This window comes from Pelecanus crispus, chromosome 2 (genome assembly GCF_030463565.1).
Source record: "Pelecanus crispus isolate bPelCri1 chromosome 2, bPelCri1.pri, whole genome shotgun sequence".
Lineage (NCBI taxonomy): Eukaryota > Metazoa > Chordata > Aves > Pelecaniformes > Pelecanidae > Pelecanus > Pelecanus crispus.
This window is the reverse complement of record NC_134644.1, coordinates 83,357,360-83,374,856: the sequence shown is the minus strand read 5'-3', so window position 1 is coordinate 83,374,856 and position 17,497 is coordinate 83,357,360. Positions and strand designations below refer to the sequence as shown.

General features: G+C 40.2%; 1 pseudogene; it reads left to right on the top strand.

Annotated features, from left to right (window-relative positions):
• Nucleotides 1–4,864: 4,864 nt before the first annotated feature.
• LOC142592876 (glutamate decarboxylase 1-like) overlaps nucleotides 4,865–17,497 on the top strand; it is a 31,534-nt pseudogene continuing 18,901 nt past the window's right edge.

Sequence of the window (17,497 nt, the reverse complement as noted above, 5' to 3'; positions counted from 1 at the left end):
ATAATTGAATGAATATCTGAAGATGTTCACCTCATTTTTGCATAATGATGGAGGACCTCTTACTGCAGTAAAATCATCAGAAAGAGTGCTGCCAACTTACCAAGGGGTTGCTGCAAAATACGAGGTTTCAGTTCCATTTCATCAGCTTTTATTTGGAAAATAAGCCTGAACCTAGAATAGGGCATATCAGCAAGACCTACCCCAGCAAATGTTGTTCTAAAACAGCCTCTCCTGGTGCCCCTGCTGCTGAAGCCACATCTCAACACTACCTTTTTCAACCCATGATTTGATCAGGTAAGGGAAACTATGTAATTGCTCATAGGGAAGTAGCTAGGACTCTGGTGAAACAAGCCTTATGACTTAATTCAGGAATTATCTGAAGGCTCTTAAGTATTGCTACAATGCTGACTGGCCCAAGGGATCTCTGCACTTTAGTCCATATAGTCTGTTTCATCAGTAAAGTGTATGACTTTTCCTGTAGAAAGCTGCTTTTCATGGAAAACCTAGATTTTCTTTTGATCCTCAACTTGAAACGTTTCTGCTGAAAATCCAAATGGCTTACCTTCAAAATATTGTTGTGCCTCTCTGAAATTGTACTTTGCCTTTCTCATCTTCCTGAAGTCCTCTGTAGGACAGGTACTGTTCATAATATACTTCTCATACTGCAGACAAGGAAAGATGAGGCAGGAGGGTGATATCTTCTGAGACCTGGAGTTTAGACAAACAGCCTGCACAAGGAGGGGAGTGGGAGCTTAAGCAAACTGCGAGATCTCTCAGAGAAAAAAAAAAAAAAGAAATGCTTCAGGGTTTAGGGAAAACTTTGTTTTAAAGTAACATATGTACTTTCTCTGAAACTTTTAGTGGGGAAAAAACCCACTTTTCTAGTCATCTGTAATCCTCAATTATAACACAGAGAGCAAGAAAATCAAAACTGCATGTTTGAGTGTCAGTTTGTTACCATCTTCCATTCAAAAACGCAAACATACCTAATAAGCATTATGATAGTGGCATACAGATATCTCTACAAGATAGAAAATAGTTACAGAAGAAACAGTTAGGACCTAAATGCTATGCTTTGTCCGTGCATGTGTTATAAGTTGCACAGCCAGGGTAGAAGTCTGCAAACTTTTCTCTCCCCTCTGCAGTGAGTTTAAAAAAAAAAAAAAATTAAGAAGTTAATAACATTTGACAAATCAATGGGAAAGTAAAGAGAACATCTATAAAATATCTGGAAAACAGTGAGATGTAAATGACAACAGACATTTTCCATTTTTCAGTGAGAAATATGGCTCACTGCAAGGCTGGTGGGGGGGTGGGAAGGCAGGCAAATGAAACCTCTTTTCAAGTCTCCTCTATTCTCCTTTTCCTTAATAAGGAGTGAAACAGAACTAAGTGAATCAATACAGTGATTATTTTGAGTTTGTGAAATACTAATCATACCCCTCAAGAGAAAGTGGCATATGTTTCTTTTGATAGCACACTATTTCTAAGATGCAAGTCCTTTTTTCAAAGCAAAAAGTAATTGCTGCAAAAGATGCTTTTAATAAATTGCTGTGCCTTGTAACTGACATTCTGTTTCTATGGTTTGGTGGTAAATATGCTTCTCTTAATACCTACCTGATAATGGATCTACTGATATCATGGGTATATTAAAAATCTAGCATGTTGAGAAAGGTATTTCTCTTCATATATAAAACTAGCCAATAGGAACTTTACAAAAGTTAGATGAATCATCAGAGCCCTAACGACTGACAGAATTTTAAGGCTTCCAGGAGGTTTCATCTTTGGTGCTTACATAACCTCTTCATTTAGTCTTTAGTATTTTTGTCATTACACCATCACAAAAGGCCCATCTCTTACCTACATAGACCTGTATGTGAAAGGAGCTATTTCAGATGTCTCACTGCATTTGCAACCACCTGACTTGTTTCTCCACATCTTATTTTGGGTTTTCAGTATGCCACCTGAAATATGCAGCTTCTCCTGCTCACTAGAGAAGGAGTTGGCACCTAATTCAGGACTGAGGATTGCTTTTGGGGAGTCAGACAAGTAAAAGTGAGGTAATGCCATGTGAAGACTCTTGGTCCAAGTGACCATGCTTGAGGTCAGAGTTTCAGCCACAGATGGCACTGCACTTTCAAATATTTGTTTAACATCATGCATGAGAAGCACCATCTTTCTTTACCTGAACTTAACAAGGTGAGGGCAGCTGGGGAAAGAAGTGTGCTAAGGAAGCTTTTCTACAGATGAGAGCTCTGTAAAAACTGACTGGCTCTGTCCAGAGTAAAAGAAAAAAAACCAGAAAACAAACAAACAAAAAAAAACCACACCATATTTCAGCCATCCAGTTAGCTACCACACATGACTCAGAGTTGTTTCCATCAGATCAGAATATAAAATCTGCATGTTGGATATCTGTTCAGGCACAGAAAAACCTCGCTTCTTCAAAACTGTGTGCAGATGGCTCCTACCATTTCCTGCTCTGCGCTGTTATCCAGAGACACACAGGCATGGACCAAAAGGCAGCTGCTAATAAGACAAGTAAGTTTAAAGATGTCATTAAATAGCATTTTTTGTGGAACCTACTTAGTATTAAACACTCTCTAAAAAATGATCACCATCATTTGTACCACTCAGAGTCAAGTAGGAAAAATAATAAAGTTTATTACTACTTTTCAAGATTACCTAAACTGTGTGCAGGCAACACAGATTATTTTTGTATCATCTGTATTACTAGAGTAAAAATGGGTTTGAGTTCCATCCCTTTAAGGTAATAGAAAGAATTCAAACAACTGTTTTGGTCTTAGTTTTTTTCTTTCTGATTCATCTCTATATCATTTGAGTGTAAGCAGCAAAAGCTGGTAGCTGACCAAGTTCAGGTGACTTATGTTTTTAATAGATTTCTTAATCTTGTCCAAAAAAACCCCAACCCCAAACAGCCAACTGATTAAAAAAAAAAAAAAAGTACTTCTTCCTCCCTCCCCCTCAAAAAAAAGTCATAAATTTCTTAAGCAAAATGTATTTCTGAAAGTCACCCATATATCTGCTAGGTTGCTTTTTGAAGCAAAACCCTGAAAAGCCAAATAGTGCCCTTGTGTTCACTGATTTATACTTTTATTTGGATGATAAACTTCAATGCTTATTGTGGACAATTTCAGTTATGCACCCAATCTCTACCTAAAATTCGGCATCTGTATTGGTTTCAAGATTTTGTTTTCAGTGCTTAAGACCATTAAACTTTTTTTTTGGTGAATTTCACTGAAGAAAAGCCCCAACTTCATTAAAAACCATGATGTCATCTGATAGACATTAATATAAGAAATATGCTCTGAAAGAATTGCTCAATAATTTGAGGGAAAAGCTCTGCAGTGGCCACATCAGTGGCTCCCCAGCAAGCTCAGTAATAACTCCCACAAGGTCACTGTAGTTACACTGAAGTAATTTGGAACAGAGAAGGTGGCATTCATAAAACTGGTGTACTCATGGATAATATATGGAGCATGACTCTGCCTTCCTTTGAAGTGTACAGATGCTGCCTGATTTTAAGTGTCTTAGGTGCTTTGAATAAGGAAAGAGCCTAGAAGCAGTGGACCTCTCAGAAGGCAACTCAGTCACCTAAGTAAGTTGATTTAAGGTAGGACCATGTAAGCTGGTACCCTCTTCTCCCCTGCAGACTCTTTTTAGGAGTACAGATTGGAGGTAAATACTTCAGCATCAAAACAGTAGTGTTTTGTACAAAGGCCAAGACTTACTACATCTAAACAGTGCTGTGACATCCATCACTGTGCATGCAGCGTAGGAAACCTGCTTGTGGACCAAGCTTTCTTTATGCTTGCTGTACAACAGGAGGAAACCAACCAAACCTTCTGTACTTTGCCACCAGGGTAAGATATGGAGAGAAAATTTGTTGAAAGCTGACACATGCAGTTATCCGTCTATTGAGTGGGTTGGTTTGATATTTTTCATTGAGTAATTTACAGCAAAAGGAACTCTCTTTAGCCTGTTCTGATTCACAACAGGAAAACAGTTTAATCCTGTTGAAGGTGTGGTGATAGCCTTTTATTGTTCACATTAGTCTGGACTGAGTATCGAAAGATAGTATTTTACTTAAGTTATTAAGCAGATAGAGCATAGAAACAGATATGTGTTGGAACAAATAGGAAATTGAAGTGAAATGCATTAATACCTTTAATCTTGAAAACCGTATCTGTGTTTCTCCCTGGTACAGTGAAAGTGTGATTTTGTGTTTGGTTAAAGCTGATCAAAGTCTGTGCTGCTGCTGAAAGGGATGGCCCTGCATTCCTCCTCGTCTCCTCAGCCCTGTGTTTCAGCAGCCTCATAGTGCAGGGGGCTGTCAGCTGCTGAACCCTGGTTGTTCTGCTCCCCACCCACCCGGCGAGGATTCAGTTTTGTAGCTGTATTGGTGATCTGATCTGACTTGTTGCATGGCCACATGCCACATAATAGCCAGTGTTGACACAGAAGTTGTCACAGGAAACGTTCAGCCAAGGTTTGGTAAAAGCATGGAGAGGGCAGGGGTAGAACCATCATCTTCAGTGGCAGCCTCCCACTAGGGCCATGCCAGCTTCAATCCTGCCAGAATAGTTTCCATGATGGGCTGCAAGAATTCAGTTTACTAACCTGAGTTTGCTACTCAGCTAAGCGTTAACATCTAACAGGGCAGTCCAACCTTTTCAGCTGTAGAAAGCTGTCATCTTTGTCCCCCCGCCAGCCACAGTCTTGGTGCTTGGCTGTCGATGCCTGGCCATGCACATGCCAAGACATGTGGACATGACATTGTGGTCTCCCAGAAGCAGGCTGTTTGCCAGCCTGGGGGGAAGCAGGTGGGGGTCAGCATCGCTGCATGTTCCTGTTGCAGTGTGAGAATAAGAAAAAGGGCTGGACAGAGTTGCCCCCAGACCAGCTCTTTCCTATGCTCACTCTTTCCAGTGCACATGTGCCTGACTGTACCTCTCCATGGGACAGTGCATGTATGGATGAAGAAGAAAAAGCTGACGACATGGATATTGCAGTGCTGGATGTGAGACACTCTACAGACTGAGAATGATGCTCTGCAGTGATGCAGCCATTTTCCTGGCATGTGATCCCAGAAAACAGGTCTGTTAGCAATGGGGAGCCTACAGCTCTTTTAGCCCAGCCTGATAAATCTGTCTGTCATTAACATGACAAGGAAAACTGGCATTATTTCCGTCCTAAATCAAATTAGCAAGCTTAAGACCTCAACTATAAAGGTTGTTATCTTTGAATAGACTTGCTGCCAACTATGCAAGTAAGAAAAGAGGTGGTATATTATTCTTACAGATATTACAGATAAGAAAATAGGTATTTTCAGATATGGAAAATGAACGTGGCAAAGCGGAGAGCTAAGGTAAGTTTTAATAATAAACACACAAATAGTTATTGGTGCACGAGCAGTGCCCTGGCTCCCTACCCTTCAAAAACCAGTCCTTGATGTGACAGTTTGGAAAGTGTGATTCTCCCTTATTTTCCTCCTTCCCTTTTCAAGTAATTAATCTCTTGCTTGGGGATAAAGCGGAGAGAAGCTTTAAAAACAGGCCTTCCACCATCTGCTCACTGAAATACCAAATAAAGGAAAGATGCCACCATGTTCTCTGCTCTCTGAGCTTGACCTTTTTTTTTTTTTTTTGGCAGGGGGCGGGGAGAATTACAGGCACCTTCCTCTAGAAAGGAATTCAGGGTTAAGTATTTTTTCCTAGGGAAAAATGTTACTAAATACAAGCAGATGGGGTGTGGAGAGATCTAAGTGGAGCCATTATTTCTGGTTAGCCTGAACAGCACTCTGACTAGTCTGGGACTCTTTAGACATTTGAACCTCGCAGAGTGAGCAGCTGTATGTCAAACCCAGAGGGGTGGACTCTGCAGTCCTCTTAGGAGTGACCCTCCTGATACTGCTCTGCTGAAGTCTCTTTTGTGGGCTTCACCTTCCCTCTCCAAAGGTTGAGTTTCCCAGGTAACACTGTTAAGTTTTCATGGTTAGCAAATGTGCAATCAACTGGAAAGCAGTGGCTAAAAGCACAAGACAGGTGCATTGCGCTGGGAGTCAGAGTGAATAGGAGAGATGACAAAACAAATATACATATGGATCACTTTAAGGAAACAAAAGTGAAGCCCTCTTTTAAATACAGGCAGTCAGAAGAACTAGATAAGTATTTAATATTTTAAAGACTATTTTCACAACTTACAAGGAATAAAACTCTGAAACATAAGTTCATACCAAGACTTTTTCTTGCATCCACAGGAATCTGGTAATAAATCTTGCTTTTTATGGTCAAAGTTAGAACTAGAGGCAAATCAGAACAGATTTATTAAAAAAACCCAACCCTGGAGGACAGATGACAAAATGTCAAATATATTTAAGGTAAACAGTGTTTGTGTAGTTGTAACTTCAGCCATATAGAGATTATCCTCTTCCCATATACATGAAATAAGTATGAATAAGTTTATCCTTCTTTCTTTTGTCTTCATTAATGCAGTTAAATGTCTGATTTATGGGCACAATTATGTTGTTAGGCTTGTGGCTATCTTCATTTGTGTCTGAAAACGGAACTACAAAATCTGAAGTCATAGTTACAGATCAGGATGTATATGATGTTTATACGCAGCAAAAGTAAATATTCTGCTGCTATAAAACACAGGTTTTTAAAGAAGTTTGAATAGTCTCTTCTAAAAGTTCAAAGAAACTGAAATTAAAAATCTACTTTAAATTTCCAGAAGACAGGACAGTTCCCAAGTGTTACTTTTCCTCAACTCCTCAGATGCAATAAAATTCTGGCAGCTGCTATAGAAGCTGCTTTGGGCACTGTGTGCCTGTTTTTCCAAAGACTATTAGATTTACCAGTGTCTTTGCAGGCCAGCACTAACAGCATTCTCTAGTTGGTTTTTGTTTGTTTGTTTGTTTACATTTTGTTTTTTCAGTGAAGGAAGTGCTTGGTTGCTTACCCTAAGTTTTGCAGTCAGAAAACACTAAGAGCAAAGTAAATGTAACTATCCAGTAAGGGCTGTGGTACCATTGTGATGGAGGAGGAAAAGTAATACTTGATTTAGTTACTTTTATTATCTTAAAAGCCAAGTGACATTAACCATGTTCCTTCCTTACATTGTGAAAACAGAACCTAAAGTTCCATCAAATGTAATTATTTGATAAAAGCCCATGTAAATGAAGCCTGTCTGTGTAAGCACCAAGACAGCAAAGCTTTTCCAAAACTATTCTTGTTTTATTAACTTTCAGAATAGCTGGTCTGTTATTCCTTCATAAATTTTAAGCATTAGCTCAGCCTGGATGTTAAACAAAGCCCAGGACTTAGCATCTGTTCTTTTTAAAATAACAGTTTTAGTAATAAGAACAACAGAATAATAGTCCACAGGCCAATATCCTGTGATTGTCCCTTGTCTGTAGTCTACCCTTAGTAATGACCATAATGCAGGAAAACCCTGTGATACTTCCTCCAGCATAATCCTCCAGCTTCCAGCAACCTGCAGCTTGGTGACTTCTCAAACCACAGGCTGTATCAATGTGTTTAACCTCTACCCTTCCCTCTTCTTCCTCACAGCTAGGAATCAGATTCAGGACAATATACAGGTAAACCAGTTGTTCTACTGTGCCACAACAATCTTTGTGGTCCAGGCTACCCTGCCTTGCCAAGTGCAGTAACCTCACCTGAGATTTTTGGGGTTGGTGGTTGTTTTTTTGAGTGCTTCCTCAAATCCATCTGATGTTCTTTTCAGCATCAGTGCTATGTGAGACCAAAAAGTTACTTTCACAGTCAAATAACAGATCCTATCTTCAGCTGGATCATATGGAGGGCTAATGTAACAGGCATGGAAGTTCTTATGTTCCTAGTAACAATGGTTTTTTTCTTATTCTTCTCCCTCCACCTTCTCCCCCATCCTGATGGTATTTCTGCAGATGAAGGCACTAATTCTAAACCTAAAGGTGCAAATAAAATACGTATCTGCAGTCTCCAGCAAGAGGGTGAGGAGAAGGAGAGACTCACACAGCGAGCTTTGTGAATTATTTTGTAAATACCTATGCATCAGGTAAGGCTAAATTAAAAAAAATCTTACCATTTGCTATTACTGCATCTTTCCTAAATGTTGCTGAGAACGCACCTTCTTTGCCTGTTCTCTCAGGAGGATCTCACAGGCCTCAATAACATGGTGTGGAGCTACCGTGGCAGGGTCCTTGGGGGCCAGTACCACACGTGACAGAGGAGGAAGAGCGAAGGGCACTGAGCATGAAGATCCCCTTTCCCCAACCTCTGTCTCTGTGCATTATCACTCTTTGCAGTTCTCTCAGTCTCTTTTCATCATTGTTCTGTGTTCTTCCTCTTCAAAACTTACCTAGAAATAAAATTTCCTTTCTTCTCATCAGGCAAAATCTGAGTATTTGTTGAGGTTGCTGCCTCAGTTGGAGAGGCTGAAAACTGCTGGTGGTGTGGGTTTCTAAAGCAGTTGTGCATTGCCCAGCTGTGTCTGTCTTCCCTATTCCCATGTAAATATGATGAAAGGCATTTTCAGGACCATGCTGAGGAAGAAAGGACCACGCTGAAAAAAGATGTTCACCTGTGTTCTCCACTTCTTCCCCTGAAAGCAGAGAGGTCACTGTTGCAGCCACCTCTCTGGAGCAGTGTGAAGATTTACAGGTAAAGTCTCCCTTTCTTGCTGGGAGGTGTGTTCTATCATTGTTGCTAGAAGGAGGAGTTAAGAAGGAGCAGTACACTGCTGCGTCCTGGGAATGGCTGTGAAGTGAGCTAATGCTTCGCTTCTCACTCTTCTTGATTTTACCCACTGGCAGATGGCCACTAAGCAAGCCATCTCACAAGCCAGGTTTGCACTCTGGCGCTACTTATCCCAGAAGCAAGAACACCATAATTATGAATGTTGCAAAAACATTCATGTGCTAAGGCCCCATGTTCTTAACCATGTTTTTCCCTCTCCTTGCTGTTTTGTTATATACCAATTCCTGTTTCCCTGTGAAATGGATATACAGGGAAAAACTCAGCAGAATATTCAGTCAGCCTCTGACCAGCCTGACTGACCTGATAAAGCTTATCACTGATTCACATGTTCTCATTTCTGCCTAGGCTTGTTACGTGCTAAGAATGGTGAAGGCTTCACAGAACAACTCTTGCTTGAGGTGGTAGGATTCTCATGAGTCACATTAAGAGAACCTATAATGGAGAAAATAAAGTCCTGGACTTTCATGACCCCCATCAGCTTCTGGAAGGCTTGGAAGGGTTCAGCCTGGAGCTGTCTGACCAGTTGGAACCCTTGGAACTAATACTTGCAGATTGTAGGGACACCTTAATATAGAGAGTTAAAACAGGTAAAGCAGCAAAAACATATGTGGCTCACATTGTCAAATCACGGGTGCATGAAATATTATTTGATTCATGGATTGGACTGGATTTGTATGAAAAAATCTGTGTTTTATACATGTGGTATATATTTTGTGGCAATTCTATATTTCCAGTAATGTTCATAATGCTCTGAAAAGTTTTTGCTATTATGGAAGACATTTGGTGAGAAGAGATACACTATTCTGGGACCAGTTAACACGTGAGAAGTGATACACTATTCTGGGACCAGTTAACACGTGAGAAGTTATTTATGCCATCTCATTTAGGAGTCTCTGCATGGTCCATGGAAGAAAAAAAATAGGTTTCTATATTGGGTGCTCTAAGTATTACTTCCTTACTTAGATACTAAAGATTGATATGTACCTATAAATGCAGGAGGAAAATGCCCCTCTCACCGCCTCATTATGATAATGTTATTTGAAACAGTAATGCTTTTGCAGGACTGGTTTTTGCATTGTTTCACTTTCTCCCTTTTCATTAAGGCATTGTTTATGACATGCTTGGCTGACTTCCCATGTCCCTTTTTTCCCCCCTGTATCTTCAGCTAACTCTTGTTTGCTGTATTTACAGAGGTGTTAAGTGGAGCACAGTACTTAACTCAGTACAGTCCAGGAAGTAGCAGAAAGATGTAAAACCATTTTGGGTTTGTTCAGATATTCAAGGACATATGGAGTTCTAGCTCTAAAGATAATAGGATGCTTCTGAACATCTGCCAAAATGAGTAACTTCTGCAAACACTTATGTGTTATTCTGGTGTAGATAGTAAATTTAGTTGATTAATTTAATTTTAATTTTTTTTAATGGTGCCTAATGCTTTACAACCTCCATTATATTCTTTTCTCAAGGATGTTTGTCTTTCCTAACATTACCATGAAACACACTCTTTCTTGTGTCCCATATTGATTTCCATGTCCTTTTAACTAATCACTTCACAAAGATAGTAGAGACTGTGCTGAGAAAACTCTCTCTTACACAGAAACTGGTTTACTTGCCTATTACTTCAGGACATCCTTCACTACTTCAATCAACTTTCTAGTGGCCTTGACACTACTGGTCTAGGCGGGGAATGGCTCACAGCGACAGCGAATACTAACATGTACGTACTGTAAACACCAGTCTTCTGTAGCAAGTGAAATAATTATATCAATTATTCCTGTAGCATGATCATTTAGTGCAGATAAACCCAAGGTGTGATCATGCATTTGTTTCTCAGCAGTGGTGGACAGCATCCTGCTCAAAGCATTCCTTCCCTGACTGTATTCCCACTTCTCCCCTGCTCAGCAAAGGGCCTGACAAAGCAGTACAGGACAGACCTCGGCTCTGCCAGCGCAGGGCAGCCAGCCTTAGCTGAGACCCTTAGCTGAGAGCAGCAGCTTCCGAAAGCGCTCCCCATTCACTTCCCACAGGACGTCTGCTCAGAGCACCAGTGAGTGTTGGCAGAATACTTGTAGACAACTACATTAAAATACTCATCTCTTACATTTTGCTTAATAGCAACTAATCTTACATGTTTGACTTGGGTGTGCTAACCAGAAGAATTACTATATTCCTTTGCAAATACATTGAATTAAAATCTGCTGTTGATGCAGATCAAAACTTCTAATACCTCTGTGATCTGCCATGTGAAAGTGTAGGTGCAGGACTAATACATGAGGAATTAATGTTTTAGGATATTTGACCAGGACTGGATATCTGCATGCAAGATTTTATTGACTGGGCAGCATTATAGACCCATATAGGAGGGAACACAACAGGTTCAGCAAAGGGTGATTTGACCTCCTGCTATAGCTTTGCTCTAAGAAATCTAAACTACAGTGTGTATGTGACTGGTTCTGCTATATTTGTGTACCCTAAAAATCTTTGTTTAATGAATTCCCTGTAAAAGCTCCACATACATATATATATACACACATATATACATATATATGTGTACGTATATAGGTATATGTACAATTCACACACACACACACACCCCCCAAAAAAAAAAAAAAAAACAAACCCAAATTTTAATATTAGTTCCTGGTTTACCAGAACAATATTTTCTGTATCAGGCTTGTTAGATATTTGCCCTAGACTCATTTTCTTTTTTTAACCTCCATAAAATAATAATGAATGAAAGGCAGGCTTTTGTCAAAGACATTTTGATAAGTTTCAGGTCTGAAAATACAGCTTTTCAGAAGTGGGGAATGGGTAAGAATGGAGTAGGAGTGGCCTTGAGAGCATTAGCAAACATGTTCTACTTGCAGAAAATGAATAGTGCTGAGACATAGGAGAGATACAAAGGAGTAAGAGACCAAAGTGTGTTTATATAAGAAAACAAATCACAGGGTTAATGAGAAGAACTTCCACAGTAACTAAGGGAAACAGAGGAAAGAACTGATGGTTGCAGGCCTAGCTGAGGTACCAACAGGATATTCTGTCCCTCCTAGAATTATATTGTAGGTTCTTGGGCATGTCACTCAAGAGTTGTTTGTAATTTATTGGAGATGAAGACAATGTATACTTACTTGCCTGTGAGGAAAGGTTTTGGTTTTGTGGTTTTGTTTGTTTGTTTTAATTATTTTTGGAGATGTTGGAATGAGGTTTTATATTTGTGGAAGTAGCCAGTGGTTTTCAGGTTTTGATAAACAATGCTCCTACCTCTCTTGCCTAATCAGCATAGCCTTTTAGCTCTTCAGTATGTGTACAAAAAATGGAACAAACCAGAGTAGAGAAATCTGGATAACTGTAGTATACATGATTCCCTTTGGAAAGGGTAGATGGAGAAAGAATTATGCAGAGTGTATGTATGTGATAACATTTTTATTTTCTGGACTGTGGATGTGGTTATTTTTAACTGCAATGTTACCTTGTCTGATAGCCTTTGAAAAGGGTTTATGAGGCTTCTTATATCTACTGCATTTCTTGATTAATATCAGATAAGGTCTGTAGACTCAGTCTACTAATCTTATTCCATTATATGTTTTGAACACGTTAGTAGTAATCATTCCAAGTTGAACTACTTTTATTTGGATAGGGAACTTTTTTGCAAAGGATTGAAAAAGTCTCTCTCGGTCCCCTCTGATAGGCTATAGCATAATTTGCAGGGGGAAAAAAGGGGCTGGTGTCATAAAGTTTGCGAATCACCATTTTTCATTCCTGAAGTTTACAATTAAATTAAACATGCACTTGGCTTCATTGGTGATAGCAAAGCCTTTGTTTATAATTAATCTGAGCATCACTCTGACAATCTGGCATGCAAATGTAGCTTATTGCTTATTAGCCTAAATTTCTGCACTCCAGGCAAACTTGGCCTTATGGAAAAAAAACTGCATGAAGAAGGCCAAAAAGCACACAGAATTCTGTCTGAAGTTTCAGAGATTTTTTCTTGCTTGCTTTAAAACTCAGCTTCTGATTTTTGTCCTCCAAAGACAATTCTTATTGCTACTTGTTACCTAATGGTTGAGGTTATCCTGGTCTGGTTTTCAGCTCAGGTGGTGGTGTGATATGTTAATCTGGGCTGGGTAGATTATAATTATTTTCTTTGACATTCTAAGCTAAATTTTATGACTGTTGTGTTACAGACTTTGGTTTAACTAGAAAATACCAGCGCTTCGGTGTCATGTCTACTAAGTCTGTGCTGAATAAATTTATTACATCAGGGTGGTTGTAGCCACGTATTTTAAAATAATTGAAAAGCAGAAAGTTTATAGGGAAGTTCAATTAAAGGAAAAGCAGAAAGCATTTCCTTGGGCTCTGGTACTAGGCAATAGTGCATAACTATACCTTATGAGCACCTCTCATAAATCTGTCCTCAGGTAAAAGTCTGTATGGCTTTGTAATCAAACAGTGTAAACTAAGTAAAACTGATTTCAGTTACATGCAAGTCATCAAATAGTGTAGTACTTTTGCATGTTATGTAATTTACTTTTATCAAACACAGTGTGTTGTCCTCTGCATTACAGGTACAGAAAACAGCCTGCAAGCCTTTCACCAAGCCCATGTAAATACTTGTGTTACTGGCTAGGAGTTGTGTCTCTCTTCAGACTTGTTTGGAGTTGTATGGTGAAGTGGGCTAGTGCTGCATGATAAAGTCCATGCACTAAACGGACCTTATTAGGCAGTATTGGTTTCCTGACTGTCTGTCTTACCAGTCAATTTTGGTTACAGAATTTTTAACACCCTCTACAATACACGTCACGTAGCTGTCAAACCCCCTCGCTCCACAAAGCATAAATTGACAGGACTGTAATTTTACCTTAAATCAGTACTTGATGCTTTGGAGTTATTGTAGTCACCCAACATCACTATGCACCCCATGCAGAATGTCTCAAATGTGATGGTGTGGCACAAAGACTGTGCTACGCAGTCCAGTGTTAATTTTCAGCAAAAATAACTTGAGGTATGATTCTGAAATGCTGGAATGTTTCAGTCCAGGGAGCTATAGCTCACAGCTCACCCATATATTAAGTATATTTTGTGGCAAAAACTTGAATGTGAACTACACTTCTTTTAGAAGCAGTAGGTACAATCACAGACTGTACGGTGGCCCCTTAACATGTCTGTCTATCAGAAACACAGCATCTGCAGAAAGGCAAATATCAGTGCTCTCTGGTCTTGCTAAATCAAAGCCTCCATTTGATTATGTTTCTCCTGCATCATGAAATACTCTTAAAATAAGCTGTTAGTTTTGTGTTTAAAAAAAAAAAAAAGTGTATATGGCTCCTCCATTCACTACCATGGAGCAGATTTTGCTGAAGAAAATGCATGAAATTATTGGATGGAGGGAATTTTAAGTAGATAGCATATTTTCTCCAGCTAACTAGAGCAAGGTAATTAACGCTGTTCATGGATTGTGTCAGCAGCCTGTGAAGTCTTCTAGCCCCACTGAATTGAGAAAGACTTTGTACTTAGATCAGGCTCTAGAGGAGGATGAGTTTTTGAGAGGCCAAAAGAGCTTGCAGTAAGATAGGCAATAACTTGTACTTTCATTTTAATCTAGAAGCAGATAGAACTGTTCCACAGCAGTGGAACTGTTTTGAAGGCAGTTAACTTTGGGGTTTGTTTTTTTTTTTTTAAATACTATTTATAACTTCAACACATAAATAGTGACAATACTGTAAAAGTGTGGAAGTGTGGTAAAAATACTTTCTCAGCCTAAAAAATCCCAGAAAGAAGCATCTAAAGATTTGGAGGTACTAGAATTAAATTTTTCTTCAGTTAGATATCAGAAATCAGCCTCAGTAAAACAAAATAATAAACTTTTTATAAGACATTAACTGCAGTGATGACGACTTTGGTGCAACTAATTCCTCCTCCTCAGTGCTTTGGTGTTCTGCTAAAGTGCAGGACTTGATGGGTGAAGGAAGAGGAAGATGGTCAAATTGGCCTAGAAAGTACAACTCTTTAAATAACAACTGGGTGGGGAGGTGTGGGAATCCTTTCTTTCCTGTGTCCCAGACTAAGTTTTCTAGCATTATCAAAACTGAGGAAGTACAAAATGGGCTAGAGCAGAGAGGCAATCCTCTGAAATGATGTCAGGTGGCAGACTATGCAAGTAGACAGCATGGGAAGTGCTTGGCAAGTTAGTCTCTTGCCTCTCAAGGAATTAATATATGGTTGGAAGAACTATGGTGTCCCACACTAACTGAGGATCCTGGCCCAAGATCTCCAAGAATGTAACGTCCAGATTCTACAAAGGAATAAACTAGTCAAAACTCAAACTCTTTCTGTCATTTCCATGCCATTAGGTGGGACCATATGAAACCTCCACAGTGTTTTGCTGGCTTGCTACAGGTCTTTCCCTGAGGTTAAAACTGAAGGCACGGCTGTACTTCCACTGTTGTGATGTTTGTTTCTGAACACCTAAGTATCTCACTGCAGTAAGGCTCCATAAACCGCCTACCCATGGCGCATTATCAGTGAGGAGTGCTGTAATGCCTGTGCTAGGGGGCGCAGCCTGTGGTTTCTGAAAATCCAAATGTTTTGTAGTGGTGGTGGGGAGAATATTCTTAGTGGTTTAGGAACCTCTGGTCCTAGATTTGAGCCTGCAGTGCTATGTGCTTCTGAGTCACTTGGATTGTGATGTTTAATGTACACACCGACACCCTGCAAGTATTTGAACCTTAGATGATCCTTAAATCATACAATGGTCTGCATGGGAGACCATGGTCTGCATAAGCACGTAGCCTAGAAATCACTGTTACCTGAAGGCAAACCCCTTAATCTAGCCTCTTTTCCTGCTTGCTACTACAAGGAAGGGAAGGAACAATAATACCTTGCTGACCTGTGTTAGCAAATTAGCTTCAAGGGCACACAGCAATTTTTAATTTTTTTTCTTTCTTTTTTTTTACGTAGTCATTGTAATTTTAACAGTTTCAAAGAGTAGGGAAAAAAAATGGTTATTCATTAGCCAAAACCAAGTACCTCTATTTCCTTTACAAATAAGAATATCAAACAGCCTTTTGTTTGAGTTAAACATTTTATTTCAATAAAAAAAAGAACTGCTAGTAATGAATTTGATTTTTTTTAACAGTACAAAGACCTAAAGACATTTCAAAAGTAAAATCATTCTCAGCTGAAAGAACTTGATATGGAATATGGATATCAGAATTAAGTGTAGGGGTGTTCTTTCCAGGATTATTTTCCCTGCCGATAATAAACAACTGCTAAAGCTGTGAGATAGTCATGAACCCTGTGGTATCACTCTTTTCTTGGGGGGGGGGGGGGCTGGTCTCTTTTTATTTAAAAAAACAAACCAAGCCCACACACATAAAAAAACCCTTTTGCTCTGATCATAGAATCATCGAATATCTCAGGTTGGAAGGGACCCTTATAAAGATCATTGAGTCCAACCCCCTGCTCCTCACAGGACTACCCAACACTAAACTATACGACTAAGAGCATTGTCCAGATGCTCCTTTAACTCTGATTGTTTAGCAAGAGTAGCACTCAGCCCTTTGTTATGGAGAAGTATGGAGAGCACAGTTCGCCAGCATCAGGGGCAAAGACAGGTGAGCAGGTGACTGGGCTACTCCTACTCGTAGCTGTGTGGCACAAAGAAAGTACTGGTAATGCACACAGAGGGCATCTGGGCAACACCGCTCTGCCCTGCAGCCCCTTTGGCTAAGCCACTGAGTGCTTGCCTTGTGTTGCTGCTGCAAACGTCTTTAAAAGAGCCGTGATTTGCACTGAAAAATTTGCCAGGCTTTGATCCCCAGCCAAAGAAGTTGGGTGGATTGTGTGCCAAGCTGAATGAGCTTGGTACACAGCTGTTTGGGCTTGACCTTCACCAGAGGTTAGGGAGTTGGAGGCATTTGTGAAAGCAGCAACACCCTCTGGGTGTAAAAGCTGATACTGGGGGTCTCCAAAGTATCAGCAAAACTGAGCATTTCTTCCTCAAGTGTGAGAATCTGCCTGGTAGGACCAGGGTGTCTCACAGCCAGTTGGGCGGCCAAGCTGTGCTCCCTTCTCCTGCTTCCCCTGCCCTGCTCCCAGCCCCGCCTCAGGGACTCTCCCAGGACACCCTGCCATGGCAACGCAGGTGGGATGGACATGGCACTCGGTGCTGCGGCTGTGCGCTTGCGAGTGTTCGCTCAACTCCTGCTTAGATTTTGACTAACCCAGCTCATGCTCAGGCCTGATGTATGCTGGGAGCAATGCCATGAGGTCAAAGGGAAAGCACCACGTAGGCAAGAAAGGTGGCTGAAAAGAGCTGAAGCGCCATTATGCAGCCATTACTACCTGCAAATTGCTGTCTCCTGCAGCCATCCATCATCTTTGGCTGGCAGTTTCCTCAGAATCCCCTAACTTATGGAAATGGTACAGACCAAACTTCCAAGATGGAAGGTATAAAACATCAGTTTACTCAAAAAGCTTTAGGAGTGGATCCAACAGCAGCTGGATTGCTGAAGCTTTCATGCTTCCTGGTGTGATACAGGGGATGTCTGCACCATGACGGAGCAGGAAGGGTGAGCACTCTCACCATCAGCTAGGTAACTCATTCCCTTGGGTTTTGTTTTCTTTCCTTTTTCTCATAGCTGCCTGAATTAAGAGTTATGGGTTATAAGTTATGAAACTTTATGACTTGAATGGTGAATAAGTGAATTCACGTGACA